We start from the raw sequence: 18,227 nt of genomic DNA, 5'->3' as shown, positions 1-18,227 counted from the left end.
GGCCTCTAGTTATGCTCTTTCCCACAAGTGGAAACATTTTCTCTGTATCCACTCTATCAAAACCTTATATAATTTTAAAGACCTCTATTAGGTCACCCCTCGCCTTATTTTTTCAAGAAAAACGAGACCCAGCCTGTTTATCTTTTCTTGATTATATATACCCTCACATTTCTGGTATCATCATTGTAAATCTTCTCTGCACCCTCTCCAATGCCTCTATATCCTTTTTATAATATGGCGACCAGAACCATACGCAGTACTCTGTGTGGTCTAACCATGGTTTGATACAGGTATAGCATAACTTCCCTACTTTTTAATTCTATACCTCTAGAAATAAACCCTAGTGCATGTTTTTTTTTGTGGCCTTGCGAATCTGTGTCGCAACTTTTACCGATTTGTGTATTTATACTCTGCGATCCCTTTGTTCCTCTACTGTACCGAGACTTTCACCCTCCAAGTAATAAGTGACCTCACTATTCCTCCTGCTAAAATGTAATACCTCACATTTATCTGTGTTGAACTTTATTTGCCAATTATATGCCCATTCTGCAAGTTTATTAATGCCCTCCTGTAATTTGTTGCAATCCTCCTCAGTACTGACTATCCCCCCTAATTTGGTGTTATCTGCAAATTTAGAAATTGTGTTTTTGATTCTAAAGTCTAAATTGGTAATATAAATTGTGAAAACAGTGGTCCCAGCACTGATCCTTGTGGAACACCACTACCCACCTTATGCTACTGTGAATAGCTATCCTTTACCCCTACTCTCTGCTTTTTGTCTTGAAGCCAGCTAGCTATCCATTCTGCTACTTGTCCCCTGACTCTGCATTCACTGACCTTGTTCATCATTCTATTATGGGGTACCTTATCGAAGGCTTTTTGAAAGTCTAGATAAATTACATCTACTGCATTACCATTGTCTACTCTCTCTGTTACCTCTTCCAAAAATTCAATGAGGTTGGTCAAGCAAGACTTTCCCTTTTGAAATCCAGGCTGACAATTTGTTATTATTTTCTCCTTCAGTACGGATTCCATTATTTTTCCTACCACCAGTGTTCAGCTGACTGGTCTATAATTCCCTGGATATGTTCTATCCCCCTCCTTAAATATCGGTTTTATGTTGGCTATCCGCCAGTCCTCTGGCACTACACCTTTTTCTAATGAATTATTAAATTTGCGTAGTAATGTCTCTGCTATCTCTTCCCTAGATCTAAAAAAAAAATGCGTGGATGCAATCCATCCAGTCCAGGGGTTTTATCCTCTTTGAATTTGATTAGTTTATTTAATATAATCCCCTCTTTTTATTTTAAATGTACTTATCTCTTTACTAATCTCACCATCCAATGTTATGTCCACCTGTTCAATTTCCCTGGTAAATACTGAAGCAAAATAATTATTTAATATTTCTGCCATCTCTCTATTGTTATCGGTGGTATTATCCTGTCTATCCCTTAATGGCCCTATTCCCATCCCAACCTTTCTTTTTTTATTGATGTGCCTATAAAATATTTTACTATTTTGTTTTATGTTCCTTGATAATTTAATTTCATTGTTCCTCTTTGCCTTCTTTGTTTTTTTTTTTACTTCTCTCCTAATCTTTTCATATTATCCCTTTATTATACATCTCCCTGCTGTCTATGTACATAATGTATGTCTCTTTCCTTATCCTCTTTCCATGGAGTCTCATTAGTGTTTAGTTTGTTATTTCCTTTTAATGGAATATATTGTTCCTGCACTCTGTTGAACATTGTCTTAAATGTTCCCCATTGCTGTTCTACATTGTTTTTTGCCAATATTGTTGCCCATTTTATTTTCCCAAGTTCTATTCTCAGCCCCTCAAAATCAACTTTTCTCCAATCTGTTACCCTGGTTTTTGTCATACTTAAGTCCTTCTCAATTATCATAAAGCGTATTGTATTATGGTCACCATTGCCTAGATGTTCCCCTACTTTTAATTCTCTTATCTGCTCTGGTTCATTTTCCATTACTAGATCCAATAGCGAATCCTCCCCTGTTGGACTTTTTACATATTGGATTCGAAAGGAGTCCTATACACATTGCATGAACTCCATTTCCTTATCCACTTTACCCACCTCTTCTGTCCAATCAATATCAGGGGGGTTGAAATCCCCCATGATTATTATTCTGTGTTTATTACTCATTTCCCTAATTTGTCTACATATTTCTTCCTCCATCTTCCTTCCACTATTAGATGGTCTGTAGACTACCCCTATTAGTGTAATTGATCCTTTATTAATATTTTATCTCTATCCATATGGATTCTATTTTTGTCTTGCTAATAGCTGTGTCACTTTTTTCTACTGCCATTATGTATCCCTAATAACTACAGCTACTCCACCTCCCCTTTTTCCCTCTCTCTCTCTTCTTTTCTAAATATGTTATATCCTGCAATGTTTAATTCTCAGTTCTGATTTTTCTGTAGCCATGTCTCAGTAATCTCTACTGTGTCTGGTTCCTCACAACGCACAATTTCTTCTAGCTCCCCTGTTTTATTACAGACGACATCTGCATTGCTGTACAGACAGTTTAACTAATTTTTGATCGGATTTCCTTTCACATTTTGTTTAACCATCTTTTTAGACTCCTGTTCAAAAACTCTATTTAATCCCTTGCCATCAATGGCCTCTCTTACTTTATTCTTTCCTATGCTCTCTTTTCCTGTTTTGTTTATAATTAGGCTGGTTACGTTTCTTGTAGATCTGTCCCCCCCCCCCCATCGAACTAATTTAAAGCATTTGCCACCTCCCTATTTACCCTTTCCACTAATACATGATTCAGGTGGAGTCCATCCCATCGGTACAACTCCTTCTTGTCCCAGAACTGGTGCCAGTGTCACAATTACTCTCAAACTCCTGATACTGTTTCAGCAGGACCTCCTCCCTGATCCTACCTATGTTGTTTGTTCCAACATGGACCACGAAAACTGGATTTACCCTCTCCCTTTTCAAGTTCCTCTCTAGCCGCTGTGAGAGATCCTTTATCCTGGAACCTTCGTTCCTTCCCCTCCCTTATGTGTCTGAGTGTCTCCAATTCGCACTCCAGCTCAATGACTCTGAACTGGAGAGATTCAAGATGATAAATCTCCTGCAGACGTGTTTGCTCGAGACAGTCTCGCTGTCCATAAACTCCCACATACTGCAGTCCAGACACACGATCTGCTCTGCCATATCTTAGCCTAGCCTTATTTTATGTATTAATTAGTTAAAAGTCTTTATTCCATGATTATTTATAATTATATTAATTAGTTTAACTAGTTAAGCTATAAGTTTAATACAATACTTAATAATTGCCGGCAGTTAGTTTAAACCACAGTCCTAGGTTAGTGAGAAACATAGAAAATAGGAGCAGTAGTAGGCCATTCGGCCCTTCGAGTCTGCACCGCCATTCAATATGATCATGGTTGATCTGCTATCTCAACACCATATTCCCGCTTTTTCCTCATACCCCTTGATGTCTTTTGTTTCTAGAAATCTATCTATCTCCCTCTTAAATATATTCAGTGACTTGGCCTCCACAGCCTTCTGTGGTAGAGAATTCCACAGGTTCACCATCCTCTGAGTGAAAACATTTCTCCTCATCTCGGTCTTAAATTTCCTACCACGTATCCTGAGACTGTGACCCCTTGTTCTAGACTTCTCAGCCCGGGGGAACAACCTCCCCACATCCAGTCTATCCAACCCAGTCAGAAGTTTATACCTTTCAATGAGATTCCCTCTCATTCTTCTAAACTCTAGTGAATACAGTCCTTCTCGACCCAATCTCTCCTCATATGACAGTCCTGCCATCCCAGGAATCAGTCTGGTGAACCTTTACTGCACTCCCTCTATGGCAAGTATACCCTTTCCTAGATAAGGAGACCAAAACTGCACACAATACTCCAGGTGCAGTCTCACCAAAGCTCTGTATAACTATAGTAAGACATCCTTGCTCCTGTACTCAAATCTTCTTGCAATGAAGGCCAATATACCACTTGCCTTCCTAACTGTTTGCTGCACCTGCATGTTTGCTTTCAATGACTGGTGTACAAGGACACCCAGGTCCCTCTGTACATCGACATTTCCCAAGCCATCACCATTTCAATAATACTTTGTTCTTATGTTTTTCCTACTAAAGTGGATAACTTCACATTTATTCACGTTATACTGCATCTGCCATGTGTTTGCCCACTCACTCAACCTATCTAAATCGCATTGCAGCGTCTTTGCATCTTTCTCACAACTCAGTTTTGTCTCGTCAGCAAATGTGGAAATATTACATTTGGTTCCAATATATATTGTGAATAGCAGGGGCTCAAGCATTGATCCTTGTGGTACCCCACTAGTCACTGCACGCCAACCTGAAAAAGATCTGTTTATTCCTACTCTCGGTTTCCTGTCAGATAACCAATTTTCAATCCATGCCAATACATTACCCCCAATTCTATGTGCTTTCATTTTGCCCACTAACCTCTTATGTGGGACTTTATCAAAGGCCTTCTGAAAATCCAAATACACTACATCCACTGGTTCTCCCTTATCTAGTCTGTCAGTTACATTGTCAAAAAACTCCAGTAGGTTTGTCAAACATGATTTTCCTTTCATAAATCCATGTTGACTTTGTCTAATCCCGTTGATATTATCTAAGTGTTCCGTTATCACATCCTTTATAATAGACTAGCATTTTCCCTACTACTGATGTCAGGCTAACCGGTCTGTAGTACCCTGTTTTCTCTCTCCCTCCTTTTTAAATAGTGGGGTTACATTTGCTACTCTCCAATCTGCAGGAACTGTTCCATAATCTATAGAATTTTGGAAGATGACAACCAATGCATCTACTATTTCCATGGCTAGGTCTTTTAGTACTCTGGGATACAGATTATCAGGCCCTGGGGATTTATCGGCCTTCAGTCCCATTAGTTTCTCCAGCACTATTTTCTTACTAATAATCATTTCCTTTAATTCTTCTTGCTCACTCGACCCTTGGTTCCCTAGAATTTCTGGGACGTTATTTGTATCCTCTTCCGTGAAGACAGAACTGAAGTATTTATTTAATTCTGCTATTTCCTTGTTCCCCATTATAAATTCTCCCATTTCTGACTGTAAAGGACCTATATTTGTTTTCACTAATCTTTTTCTTTTTACGTACTTGTAGAAACTTTTGCTGTCGGTTTTTATGTTCCTTGCAAGTTTACTCTCGTACTCTCTTTTTCACTTCTTAATCAATCTCTTGGTCCTTTTTTGCTGAATTCTAAACTGCTCCCAATCCTCAAGCTTGCTACTTTTTCTGGCAACTTTGTATAACTCCTCTTTGGATCTAATACTATCCTTAATTTCTTTTGTTAGCCATGATTGGGCCATTATTCCTTTTGTGTTTTTGGGCCAGAAAGGAATGTATAACTGTTACAATTCATGCATTCGTTCCTTAAATGTTAGCCATTGCCTATCCACCGTTATGCCTTTTGATAAATCTTCCCAATCTATCATGGCCAATTCATTCCTCATACCTTCGTAGTTTCCTTTGTTTAGATTTAGGACCCAAGTTTTGGATTGGACTACTTCACTTTCAATCTTAATAAAGAATTCAATCATGTTATGGTCACTCTTCCCGAAAGGACCCCACACAACAATACTGTTAATTAACCCCTTTTCATTACACAATACCCAATCTAGGATAGCCTTTTCCCTAGTTGGTTCCTCAACATACTGGTCTAAAATACCATCTCGTACACACTCCAGGAATTAATCTGCTACAGTATTATTACTAATTTGGTTTGGCCGGTCTATATGTAGATTAAAGTCACCTACGATTACTGTAGTACCCTTGTTACATGCATCCCTAATTTCCTGTTCGATGCTGTCCCCTACATTACCACTGCTGTTTGGAGAACTATAGACAACTCCCACCAATGTTTTCTGCCCCTTGGTGCTACTTGGCTCCACCCAGACTGATTCTACATCTTGATTTTCTGAGCCAATATCCTTTCTCACTATTGCTCTGATTTCATCCTTTACTAACAATGCCACACTACCCCCTCTTCCTTTTTGCCTGTCTTTCCTAAATATCAAATATCCTTGGATATTCAGTTCCCAACCCTGGTCACCCTGCCACCATGTCTCCGTAATTGCAACAATATCATATCCGTTTACATCTATTTGCGCTGTTAATTCTTCTACCTTATGACAGGTGCTTCGTGCATTCAGATACAATGCTTTTAAATTTGTCTTTTTAACATTTTTAGACATCTTAACATTATTTTGTACTATAGCCCTATTTGTCTTATCGCTATTTTTTCTTACCTGGACCCTATTTGCTTGTATGCTCTGTCCCTTCCTGACACAATCTGGTGATCCTTACCACAATCACTTTCCTGCATTGCTTCCTTTTCTTTTCTCTTTAGCATTCTAGATTTCTCTCTCCTGTGACCGTTCTCCCCCCTTATTTAGTTTAAAGCCCTGTCTACCTCCCTAGTTATTCGGTTCGCTAGAACTCTGGTCCCAGCATAATTCAGGTGTAGTCCATCCCCACGGAACAGCTCTCTCTTTCCCGAGTATTGGTACCAGTACCCACGAATCGAAACCCACTTCTCCCACACCAACACCAAGAGAGGAAAAAGAAACCATAATACTCACCATCCAATCACCTACCTGCTGTCCTCATCAAAGGTTCTGCCACTGCTGATACCTCCTCCAATTAGGTCCTTCCCACTCTTCTCTGAATTCCCACTCTTGCCGAATTCCTAAATAAACCACTACGTTTAAGTCAGCTCCGGTAAAGCCACTCTGGGGTGGATTTTCCAGTCCTTTGTGCTCCGGGTTTCGCCCCGGAGCGGCGTGAAAGGCGACGTTCAGGTCTCCAGTGTCCCTTCGCCATCTTCAGGTCCGTTTTTGCGGCGGCACTCAGCAGCACCGCTGGGAAGAACTGCGCGGGTGTGCAACGCCTCTCGTTGCGACACTGTTCAAGTTCGAACCCGACCCGTACGCCTGGAAATGCGCCTCGCAATGATCGCCTGGGAAACCAGAGCGGTCCAGCCATGCCGGCGGCAGTGAGGAAGGTAAAGTGCTGTAAAGGTAAGTGTGAGTGTTCTCAATTTTTTTAGCGATTTGTGTTGTGGTGGCGTGGGCAATGTTTTGGAAATGTTTTTGTGTTTTTTTTAAAAAGGTCCCCCCCCTGCCCCCACACCATGGCTTCTCTCGGAGCACACACACGTCCTGGCTCTTTAGTTTGCATGTTTCCCATCCTTGTGTCTCTCAAATGCCTCCCTTTGTACTGCGTACCCTAGTTCAGGGCCCCGATGGCAAAACATTCCTTCATAGAGTGCAACCTATTCCCGGAGGGTAACTTTCCTGCCCAGCATCTGTTTTTGCCCCGAAAACAGAAGAGCCTAAAATCCAGCCCTCTGTCTTATTTGAAAGAATAGGCTTGTGAAAAAATTTCAAAGTCATTTGTTTGGTTGAGCCTCCCCTGTGGTTTGGTGAGTTTATCTAATAATTGGCTGAGCCATACAGAAGGTTCCTGGTCAGTGCTGTGTTTGCTGATCTTAGCCACGATGCTGGTAGCAATGTTACAGTTGCCTCATAGAAACATAGAAAATAGGTGTAGGAGTAGGCCATTCGGCCCTTCGAGCCTGCACCACCATTCAATATGATCATGCAACTTCAGTACACCACTCCTGCCTTCTCTCCATACCCCCTGATCCCTTTAGCCGTCAGGGCCACATCTAACTCCCTTTTGAATATGTCCAACGAACTGGACTCAACAACTTTCTGTGGTAGACAATTCCATAGGTTCACAATTCTCTGGGTGAAAAAGTTTCTCCTCATCTTGGTCCTAAATGGCTTATCACTTATCCTTAGACTGTGACCCCTGGTTCTGGACTTCCCCAACATTGGGAACATTCTTCCTGCATCTAACCTGTCCAATTCCGTCAGAATTTTCTATGCTTCTATGAGATCTCCTCTCATTCTTCTAAATTCCACTGACTATAAGCCTAGTCGATCCAGTCTTTCTTTATATGTCAGTCCTATCATCACTGGAATCAGTCTGGTGAACCTTCGCTGCACTCCCTCAATAGCAAGAATGTCCTTCCTCAGATTAGGAGACCAAAACTGCACAAAATACTCAAGGTGTGGTCTCACCAAGGCCCTGTACAACTGCTGTAAGACCTCCCTGCTCCTATACTCAAATCCTCTCGCTATGAAGGCCAACATACCATTTACCTTCTTCATCGCCTGCTGTACCTGCACGCCAACTTTGTGACTGATGTACCATGACACCCAGGTCTCGTTGCACCTCCCCTTTTCCTAATCTGTCACCATTCAGATAATCTGCCTTCCCATTTTTTGCCACCAAAGTGGATAATCTCACAGTTATCCACATTATACTGCATCTGCCATGCATTTGCCCACTCACCTAACCTATCCAAGTCACTCTGCAGCCTCTTAGCATTCTCCTCACAGCTCTCACTGCCACCCAGCTTAGTGTCATCTGCAAACTTGGAGATATTACATTCAATTCCTTTGTCTAAATCATTAATATATATTGTAAATAGTTGGGGTCCCAGCACTGAACCTTGCGGTACCCCACTAGTCACTGCCTGCCATTCTGAAAAGGACCCATTTATTCCTACTCTTTGCTTCCTGTCTGCCAACCAGTTCTCTATCCACGTCAATACATTACCCCCAATCCCATGTGCCTTAATTTTGCGCACTAATCTTTTGTGTGGGACCCCCATAGGCTGGAAGAAGAAAGTTGTTCAGAGTTCCCGCTCCTGATCCACAACCAGTGACCCCTACTGCAAGTAGGTATGAATGGACTTTGGGTGATGATGGAGCCCCCTTAATCAAATGTCATGATGACTCTGTTAGGGTTCACTTATGAATAAAGGTCATTTGGGTGAGATACCAGAAGGTGACTGGCTCCCAAGAAGGAATCAACAAAGGAGGTAAATCGGAGAGGAAATCAGGAACGGGAGAAAAATGTGTGTACTTCAGTGAAGAACCCAAACTGATGCAGTTGTTGGCATCAAAATAGGTTACAAGCAATTGAAAAAAATTGTTATTCGTTGTGCAAGATACAGCTGAAAGAATTGCCAGTTTCCCAATTTCCTGTATTTGATGATCTACAATCCAGATTTTAATTTGTTGTACCAGGTGAATGTACCAATATTTTCTTCAGTTTAAAATAAGTTCTCATTCCTCAGTTCAACTTCTGCATATAACTGAGCACTATGATCATCCCCTGGGAAGAGGGAAGTCATTTTTGGCCACTGTTCCTTTTAAGAGCTTTGTGGGGTACACTTGCCAAATAAAACTTTTATTTTGTGGTGTATAAGGTCTCATTCTTGATTATTTTGCTCCTGCTGTTAGCATCAGATATGTCTGCATATCTTCGTATCTGGAAAATTCTAATTACCTTGCTTCTTCTTTGGTTTTGTTACCATAGTCCTATCTTCTCTGCAGTGTTGTCTTTTAATTCTTTCAGTGTTGTGTACTAATTCCTAACAAATACCCTGCTATTGAGTTTATTCAGAAAGCTAGCCCTGCCTTCTCTGCCATCCAAAGGCATGGGTAAGATTGACTTCTGTCTACAAAATGTCATCTGTCCTATTGTCCTTCAGGTTGGTTATGTCTCTTCGATCCTGATTTTATAAAACAAACGAAAATTATGTTGGATCTGTAACCAGCGTACTAAGCTTAAATAAAGGAGACTATGAAGGTATGAGGGAAAAGTTGGCTAAAGTGGACTGGGGAAATAGATTAAAGTGTAAGATGATTGATGAACAGTGGTGTACATTTAAGGAGGTATTTCACAATTCTCAAGAAAGATATATTCCAGTGAGGAGGAAAGGTGTAAGAGAAAAGATAGCCACCTGTGGCTAACTAAAGAAATAAAGGACGGTATCCAATTAAAAACAAGGGCATACAAAGTTGCCAAAACTAGTGGGAGGATAGAAGAGTGGGAGTTCGAGCAGCGGGAGTCTGGGGAGCAGCGTCGAGGAGGCCTATAAAAGGCTCGGCGTCGGAGGAGGCGGGTGTTCGAGCAGTGGTAGTCCGGGGAACAGTGTCGAGGAAGCCTATAAAAGGCTCGGCGTCAGAGGAGGCGGGTGTTCGAGCAGCGGGAGTCCGGGGAGTAGCATCGAGGAGGCCTATAAAAGGCTCGGCATCGGAGAAGGCCAGCTGGTGCAGCTGCAGCAGGGGCAGAAGGTAAATAAAGAAGTAGAAAGAAGTCGAAAGATGACGTCACAGCCAAGGGGGCAAGTGATTGGTTGGTGATTGGTGAGTAGTTTTTCTTTTTCTTTTCCTTTTTCGGTAGGTAACCTTTATCATTGTTGTTGCCAGTTAAGTTAATCTAGGGGTTAAGTCATGTCAGGAGAGCTCGGACATGTCATGCTGCTCCTGTGCTATGTGGGAACTCTGGGACACTTCCAATGTCCCTGACGACTACATGTGCGGGAAGTGTGTCCTGCTGCAGCTCCTGACAGACCGCATTGCGGCACTGGAGCTGCGGGTGGATTCACTTTGGACATCCGCGATGCTGAGGATGCCGTGAATAGCACGTTTATTGAGTTGGTCTGACTGCAGGTAAAGGTTACACAGACAGGGAATAGGAGACCAACAGGAAGAGCAGTGGAAGGAAGGTAGTGCAGGGGTCCCCTGCGGTCATCCCCCTCCAAAATAGATGCACCGTTTTGGGTACTGCTGGGGGGGGATGACTTATCAGGGGAGGGCAGCAGCAGCCAAGTCCATGGCCCCGTGGCCGGCTCTGCTGCAGAGGAGGGCAGGAAAGAGAGTGGGAGAACTATAGTGCTAAGGGATTCTATTGTAAGGGGAATAGATAGACGTTTCTGCGGCCGCAATCGAGACTCCAGGATGGTAAGTTGCCTCCCTGGTGCAAGGGTCAAGGATGTCTCGGGGCGGTTGCAGGACATTTTGGAGGTGGAGGGTGAACAACCAGTTGTCGTGGTGCATATAGGTACCAACGATATAGGTAAAAAATGGGATGAGTTCCTACAAGGTGAATTTAGGGAGCTAGGAGTTAAATTAAAAAGTAGGAGCTCAAAAGTAGTAATCTCAGGATTGATACCAGTGCCACGTACTAGTCAGAGTAGGAATCGCAGCATAGCTCAGATGAATACGTGGCTTGAGGAGTGGTGCAGAAGGGAGGGATTCAAATTCCTGGGACATTGGAACCAGTTCTGGGGGAGGTGGGACCAGTACAAACTGGACGGTCTGCACCTGGGCAGGACCAGAACCAATGTCTTAGGGGGAGTGTTTGCTAGTGCTGTTGGGGAAGGGTTAAACTAATATGGCAGGGGGATGGGAACCTATGCAGGGAGACAGAGGGAAGCAGAATGGGGGCAGAAGCAAAAGATAGAAAGAAAAAAAGTAAAAGTGGAGGGCAGCGAAACCCAAGGCAAAAATCAAAAAGGGCCACATCACAGCAAAGTTCAAAAGGGAAAAGTGTGTTTAAAAATACAAGCCTGAACACTGTGCCTCAATGCGAGGAGTATTCGTAATAAGGTGGACGAATTAACTGCACAGGCAGCAATTAATGAATATGATATAATCGGCATCACGGAGGCCTGGCTCCAGGGTGACCAAGGCTGGGTACTCAACATCCAGGGGTATTCATTCAACATTCAGGAAGGATAGACAGAAAGGAAAAGGAGGTGGGGTAGCGTTGCTGGTTAAAGAGGAAATTAACGCAATAGTAAGGAAGGACATTAGCTTGGATGATGTGGAATCTGTATGGGTGGAGCTGCGGAATACCAAAGGGCAGAAAACGCTAGTAGGAGTAGTGTACAGATCACCAAACAATAGTAGTGATGTTGGAGACCGCATCAAACAAGAAATTAGGGATGCGTGCAATAAAGGTACAGCAATTATCATGGGCGACTTTAATCTACATATAGATTGGGCTAACCAAACTGGTAGCAATACGGTGGAGGAGGATTTCCTGGAGTGTTTTAAGGGTGGTTTTCCAGACCAATATGTCGAGGAACCAACTAGAGGGCTGGCCATCCTAGACTGGGTGATGTGTAATGAGAAAGGACTAATTAGCAATCTTGCTGTGCGAGGCCCCTTGGGGAAGAGTGACCATAATATGGTAGAATTCTTTATTAAGATGGAGAGTGACACGGTTAATTCAGAGATTAGGGTCCTGAATTTAAGGAAAGGTAACTTCGATGGTTTGTGATGTGAATTGGCTAAAGTAGACTGGCAAATGATACTTAAAGGGTTGGCGGTGGATAGGCAATGGCAAACATTTAAAGAGCACATGGATGAACTTCAACAATTGTACATCCCTGTCTGGAATAAAAATAAAACGGGGAAGGTGGCTCAACCGTGGCTAACAAGGGAAATTAAGGATAGTGTTAAATCCAAGGAAGAGGCATATAAATTGACCAGAAAAAGCAGCAAACCTGCAGATTGGGAGAAATTTAGAAATCAGCAGAAGAGGACTAAGGGTTTAATTAGGAGGGGGAAAATAAGAGTATGAGAGGAAGCTTGCTGGGAACATAAAAACTGACCGCAAAAGCTTCTCTAGATATGTGAAGAGAAAAAGAGTAGTGAGGACAAACGTAGGTCCCTTGCAGTCAGATGCAGGTGAATTTATAATGGAGAACAAAGAAATGGCAGACCAGTTGAACAAATACTTTGGTTCTGTCTTCACGAAGGAAGAAAAAATAACCTTCCGGAAATACTAGGGAACCGAGGGTCAAGTGAGAAGGAGGAACTGAAGGATATCCTTATTAGGTGGGAAATTGTGTTAGGGAAATTGATGGGATTGAAGGCCGATAAATCCCCGGGGCCTGATAGTCTGCATCCCAGAGTACTTAAGGAAGTGGCCCGTGAAATAGTGGATGGATTGGTTATCATTTTCCAAGTCTTATCGACTCTATCAGTTCCTATGAACTGGAGGGTAGCTAATGTAACACCACTTTTTTAAAAAAGGAGGGAGAGAGAAAACGGGTAATTATAGACCGGTTAGCCTGATATCAATAGTGCAGAAAATGTTGGAATCAATTATTAAAGATGAAATAGCAGCGCATTTGGAAAGCAGTGACAGGATCGATCCAAGTCAGCATGGATTTATGAAAGGGAAATCATGCTTGACAAATCTTCTGGAATTTTTTGAGGATGTAACTAGTAGAGTGGTCAAGGGAGAACCAGTGGATGTGGTGTATTTGGACTTTCAAAAGGCTTTTGACAAGGTCCCACACAAGAGATTGGTGTGCAAAATTAAAGCACATGGTATTGGGAGTAATGTACTGACGTGGATAGAGAACTGGTTGGCAGACAGGAAGAGAGTCAGGATAAACGGGTCCTTTTCAGAATGGCAGGTAGTGACTAGTGGGGTGCCGCAGGGCTCAGTGCTGGGACCCCAGCTATTTACAATATACATTAATGATTTAGATGAAGGAATTGAGTGTAATATCTCCAACTTTGCAGATGACACTAGGCTGGGTGGCGGTGTGAGCTGTGAGGAGGACGCTAAGAGGCTGCATGGTGACTTGGACAGGTTAGGTGAGTGGGCAAATGCATGGCAGATGCAGTATAATGTGGATAAATGTGAGGTTATCCACTTTTGGGGCAAAAACACGAAGGCAGAATATTATCTGAATGGCGGCAGATTAGGAAAAGGGAAGGTGCCACGAGACCTGGGTGTCATGGTACATCAGTCGTTGAAAGTTGGCATGCAGGTACAGCAGGCGGTGAAGAAGGCAAATGGTATGTTGGCCTTCATAGCTAGGGGATTTGAGTATAGGAGCAGGGAGGTCTTACTGCAGTTGTAAAGGGCCTTGGTGAGGCCTCATCTAGAATATTGTGTTCAGTTTTGGTCTCCTATTCTGAGGAAGGACGTTCTTGCTATTGAGGGAGTGCAGCGAAGATTCACCAGACTGTTTCCAGGGATGGCTGGACTGACATATGAGGTGAGACTGGATCAACTGGGCCTTTATCTCATAGAAACATATAAAATTCTGACGGGACTGGACAGGTTAGATGCAGGAAGAATGTTCCCGATGTTGGGGACGTCCAGAACCAGAGGGCACAGTCTAAGGATAAGGGGTAAGCCATTTAGGACTGAAATGAGGAGAAACTTCTTCACTTAGAGTGTTAACCTGTGGACTTCTCTTCCGCAGAAAGTTGTTGATGCCAGTTGATTGGATGTATTCAAGAGGGAGTTAGATATGGCCCTTATGGCTAAAGGGATCAAGGGGTATAGAGAGAAAGCAGGAAAGGGGTACTGAGATGAATGATCAGCCATGATCTTATTGAATGGTGGTGCAGGCTCGAATGGCCTTCTCCTGTACCTATTTTCTATGGTTTCTAAAAGCCAGCAAAGAATGACTAAAAATGATTAAGAAGGAAAGATAAACTATGAAAGTAAACTAGCACGAAATATAAAAACAGATAGCAAGTTTCTATAGGTATATAAAAAGCAAAAGAGTGGCTAAAGTAAATGTTGGTCTCTTAGAGGACAAGACCAGAGAATTAGTAATGGGGAACATGGAGATAGCAGAAACTTTGAACTTAACACAATCACAATCACTAAGGAGGTGGTACTCAGTAAGATAAAGGGACTAAAGGCAGATAAATCCCCTGGACCTGATGGCTTGCATCCTACGGTTTTAAGAGAAGTAGTGGCAGGGATTGTGGATGCATTGGTTATAGTTTACCAAAATTCCCTGGATTCTGGGGAGATCCCAGCAGATTGGAAAACTGCAAATGTAACGCCCCTATTTAAAAAAGGAGGCAGACAAAAAGCAGGAAACTGTAGACCAGTTAGCCTAACATCTGTGGTTGGGAAAATGTTGCAGTCCATTATTAAAGAAGCTGTGGCAGGACATTTGGAAAAGCAAATTCGGTCAGGCAGAGTCAGCATGGATTTATGAAGGGGAAGTCATGTTTGACAAACTTGCTGGAATTCTTTGAGGATGTAACGGACAAGGTGGATAAAGAGGAACCAGTGGATGTATATTTGGACTTCCAGAAGGCATTTGACAAGGTGCCACATAAAAGGTTACTGCACAAGATAAAAGTTCACGGGGTTGGGATTAATATATCAGCATGGATAGAGGATTGGCTACCTAACAGAAAACAGAGAGTCGGGATAAATGGTTCATTTTCTGGTTGGCAATCGGTAACTAGTGGGTTGCTGCAGGGATCAGTGCTGGGACCCTAACTATTTACAAACTATATTAACGACTTGGAAGAAGGGACCGAGTGTAATGTAGCCAAGTTTGCTGACAATACAAACTTGGGAGGAAAAGCAATGTGTGAGGAGGACACAAAAAATCTGCAAAAGGATATCGACAGGCTAAGTGAGTTGGCAAACATTTAGCAGATGGAGTATAATGTTGGAAAGTGTGAGGTCATGCACTTTGGCAGAAAAATTCAAAGAGCAACTTATTATTTGAATGGAGAAAGATTGCAAAGTGCTGCAGTACAGCGGGACCTGGGGGTACTTGTGCATGAAACACCAAAATGATAGTATGCAGGTACAGCAGGTGATCAGGAAGGCCAATGGAATCTTGGCCTTTAATGCAAAGGGGATAGAAACATAGAAACATAGAAAATAGGTGCAGGAGTAGGCCATTCGGCCCTTCAAGCCTGCACCGCCATTCAATGAGTTCATGGCTGAACATGCAACTTCAGTACCCCATTCCTGCTTTCTCACCATACCCCTTGATTCCCCTAGTAGTAAGGACTTCATCTAACTCCTTTTTGAATATATTTAGTGAATTGGCCTCAACAACTTTCTGTGGTAGAGAATTCCACAGGTTCACCACTCTCTGGGTGAAGAAATTCCTCCTCATCTCGGTCCTAAATGGCTTCCCCCTTATCCTTAGACTGTGTCCCCTGGTTCTGGACTTCCCCAACATTGGGAACATTCTTCCTGCATCTAACCTGTCTAAAAGAGGGAAGTCTTGCTACAGTTATACAGGGTATTGGTGAGGCCACATCTGGAATACTGCGTGCAGTTTTGGTTTCCATGTTTACGAAAGGATATACTTGCTTTGGAGGCAGTTCAGAGAAGGTTCACTAGGTTGATTCCGGGGATGAGGGGGTTGACTTATGAGGAAAGGTTGAGTAGGTTGGGCCTCTATTCATTGGAATTCAGAAGAATGAGGGGTGATCTTATCGAAACATAAAAGATAATGAGGGGGCTTGACAAGGTGGATGCAGGGAGGATGTTTCCACTGATGGGAGAGACTAGAACTAGAGGGCATAATATTAGTTTTAAATGGGCGGCCCCTTATGAAGATGAGGAGAAATTTCTTCTCTGAGGGTTGTAAATCTGTGGAATTCGCTGCCTCAGAGAGCTGTGGAAGCTGGGACATTGAATAAGTTTAAGACAGAAATAGACAGTTTCTTAAACGATAAGGGGTTATGGGGAGCAGGCAGAGAAGTGGATCTGAGTCCATGATCGGATCAGCCATGATCGTATTAAATGACGGAGCAGGCTCGAGGGGCCATATGGCCTACTCCTGCTCTTATTTTTTATGTTCTTGTGTTACCCAGATGATTTGATGAATTATGGATTGGATCATTTGGCCATTTTGTTAATTTATATATAAAATTATAAATTGTTAATATGCCAAGATCCCCATATAATGATCATGGTGAAGATGTTGCCGTCTCCTGAGAAGTCAAGAAACCCTTATATTTATATTTAAAGAAAACCTTCCAAAACACTTTTAGTAGTTGCACATTAATAATGGGGGAGGGGAAAGAGAGTGGAACAAAATAAAGAAAGAGTTGTATTTATATAACACCCTTCACAAACTCAGGACATCCCAAAGCGCTTTGCAGCCAATTAAGTACTTTTTAAAGTATAGTTACTGATGCAATGTAGGAAATGCGGCAGCAAGGTCCCATAAACAGCAATGTGATAATTACCAGATAGTCTGTTTTTAGGTGTTGGTTGAGGAATAAATATTGGCCAGGACACCCAGAACTCTCCTGCTGTTCTTCAAAATAGTGCCATGGGATCTTTTCCATCCGCCTGAGAGAGCAGACGGCGCCTTGGTTTAACATCTTATCTGAAAGATGGCACCTTTGTTTGGAGTGTCAGCCTAGATTTTGCACTCAAGTCTCTGGATTTGAATTCGAACCCACAACCTTCTGATTCGGAGGCGAGAGTGAAACCAGTGAGCCATGGCTGACACCGAAGAGAGAAACTAGCGCTCTCTTTAGTTCCCAGGAGTTAGAACTGGAGATCAGGGTGCATATGTGTGAACGAGAGCTCGACAATGTGTGACTCCATATGTTATTTTACTTCTATAATATAAAATGTTAAAGAAGATACATCATTCTGTAAAAATACAAAAAAAACATTCATGTCTGAAATGGGAAGCATTGCAATAAACTGGAATGTTTGGTGTTTGTTAGGCGCATTAGTCCTAGTACATTTCTAACCAAAGAATGTATACTATTCCATATGTGGGTAACTAAAAATAACTGTTTACAGGCAGAGGGGACAGGGACTTTCTATTAAATGAGAAGAAGTCTGAAATACCAGAATATAGAGCAAGTACATTCATGCACAGAGAATAGAGGCAGCGTAACTAAAATTGTCGAGGTGAATAGCTAATCACGGCCAGTACACGAAAACAGACACGGTACCTGAAAAGGAAAATGTTAAACATTGAAATCCTCCAAGTTCCAATAATTGTAAGAATGCAAAAAAGACTACTCACAGTGCATATAGAAGATGTAACAATCTTTGTTAAATAATTTACTATTAATTCAATACAAAATACAAATTAATATTAATCTGAAGTAAATCTTGTGAACCAGTATACTGTCTTTATATCCCCTTTAGCCTTTTCACCTTTTTTCAAAATAAATAACCTCTGTCCAAGTCTGTTTCTGTGGGGCCAATTAACTGCAGCAAAAAACTGGTAATAAAATACATGTATTTTGTAACCATTTGCTGCTTGTGATTTTTTTTGTGTAAAGATTTGAATCCAATTCACTTGTTGCCAAATGTTCGGCCATAGTATTTGAATATAATTTTAATTAAGGCATACATGAAATTTTTTTCCCCACTGCTAGAGTTATAGCTTGACATTTTTACATGGCATCCATATTGAAATGCATAATTTTCCTTATGGTCCCTGTCTTCCTGCTGAGATGATAATGTTTTGATGTATTTTTCTTCTGCCGTGATGAGAGGGTTGCTGCTGCTGCTCTGACATATTCATTCAAATGAATAATTAT

General features: G+C 42.0%; 1 protein-coding gene across 3 annotated transcripts in view; it reads left to right on the top strand.

The window, feature by feature from the left end:
• Window positions 1-18,227, top strand: part of fancl (FA complementation group L) — a 106,735-nt gene that overhangs the window by 56,190 nt on the left and 32,318 nt on the right. The window lies entirely within an intron of this gene.

Source organism: Pristiophorus japonicus, chromosome 9 (assembly GCF_044704955.1).
Source record: "Pristiophorus japonicus isolate sPriJap1 chromosome 9, sPriJap1.hap1, whole genome shotgun sequence".
Classification (NCBI taxonomy): domain Eukaryota; kingdom Metazoa; phylum Chordata; class Chondrichthyes; family Pristiophoridae; genus Pristiophorus; species Pristiophorus japonicus.
Note: the sequence above shows the minus strand (reverse complement) of the source record. Positions and strands in the feature narration are given on the sequence as shown.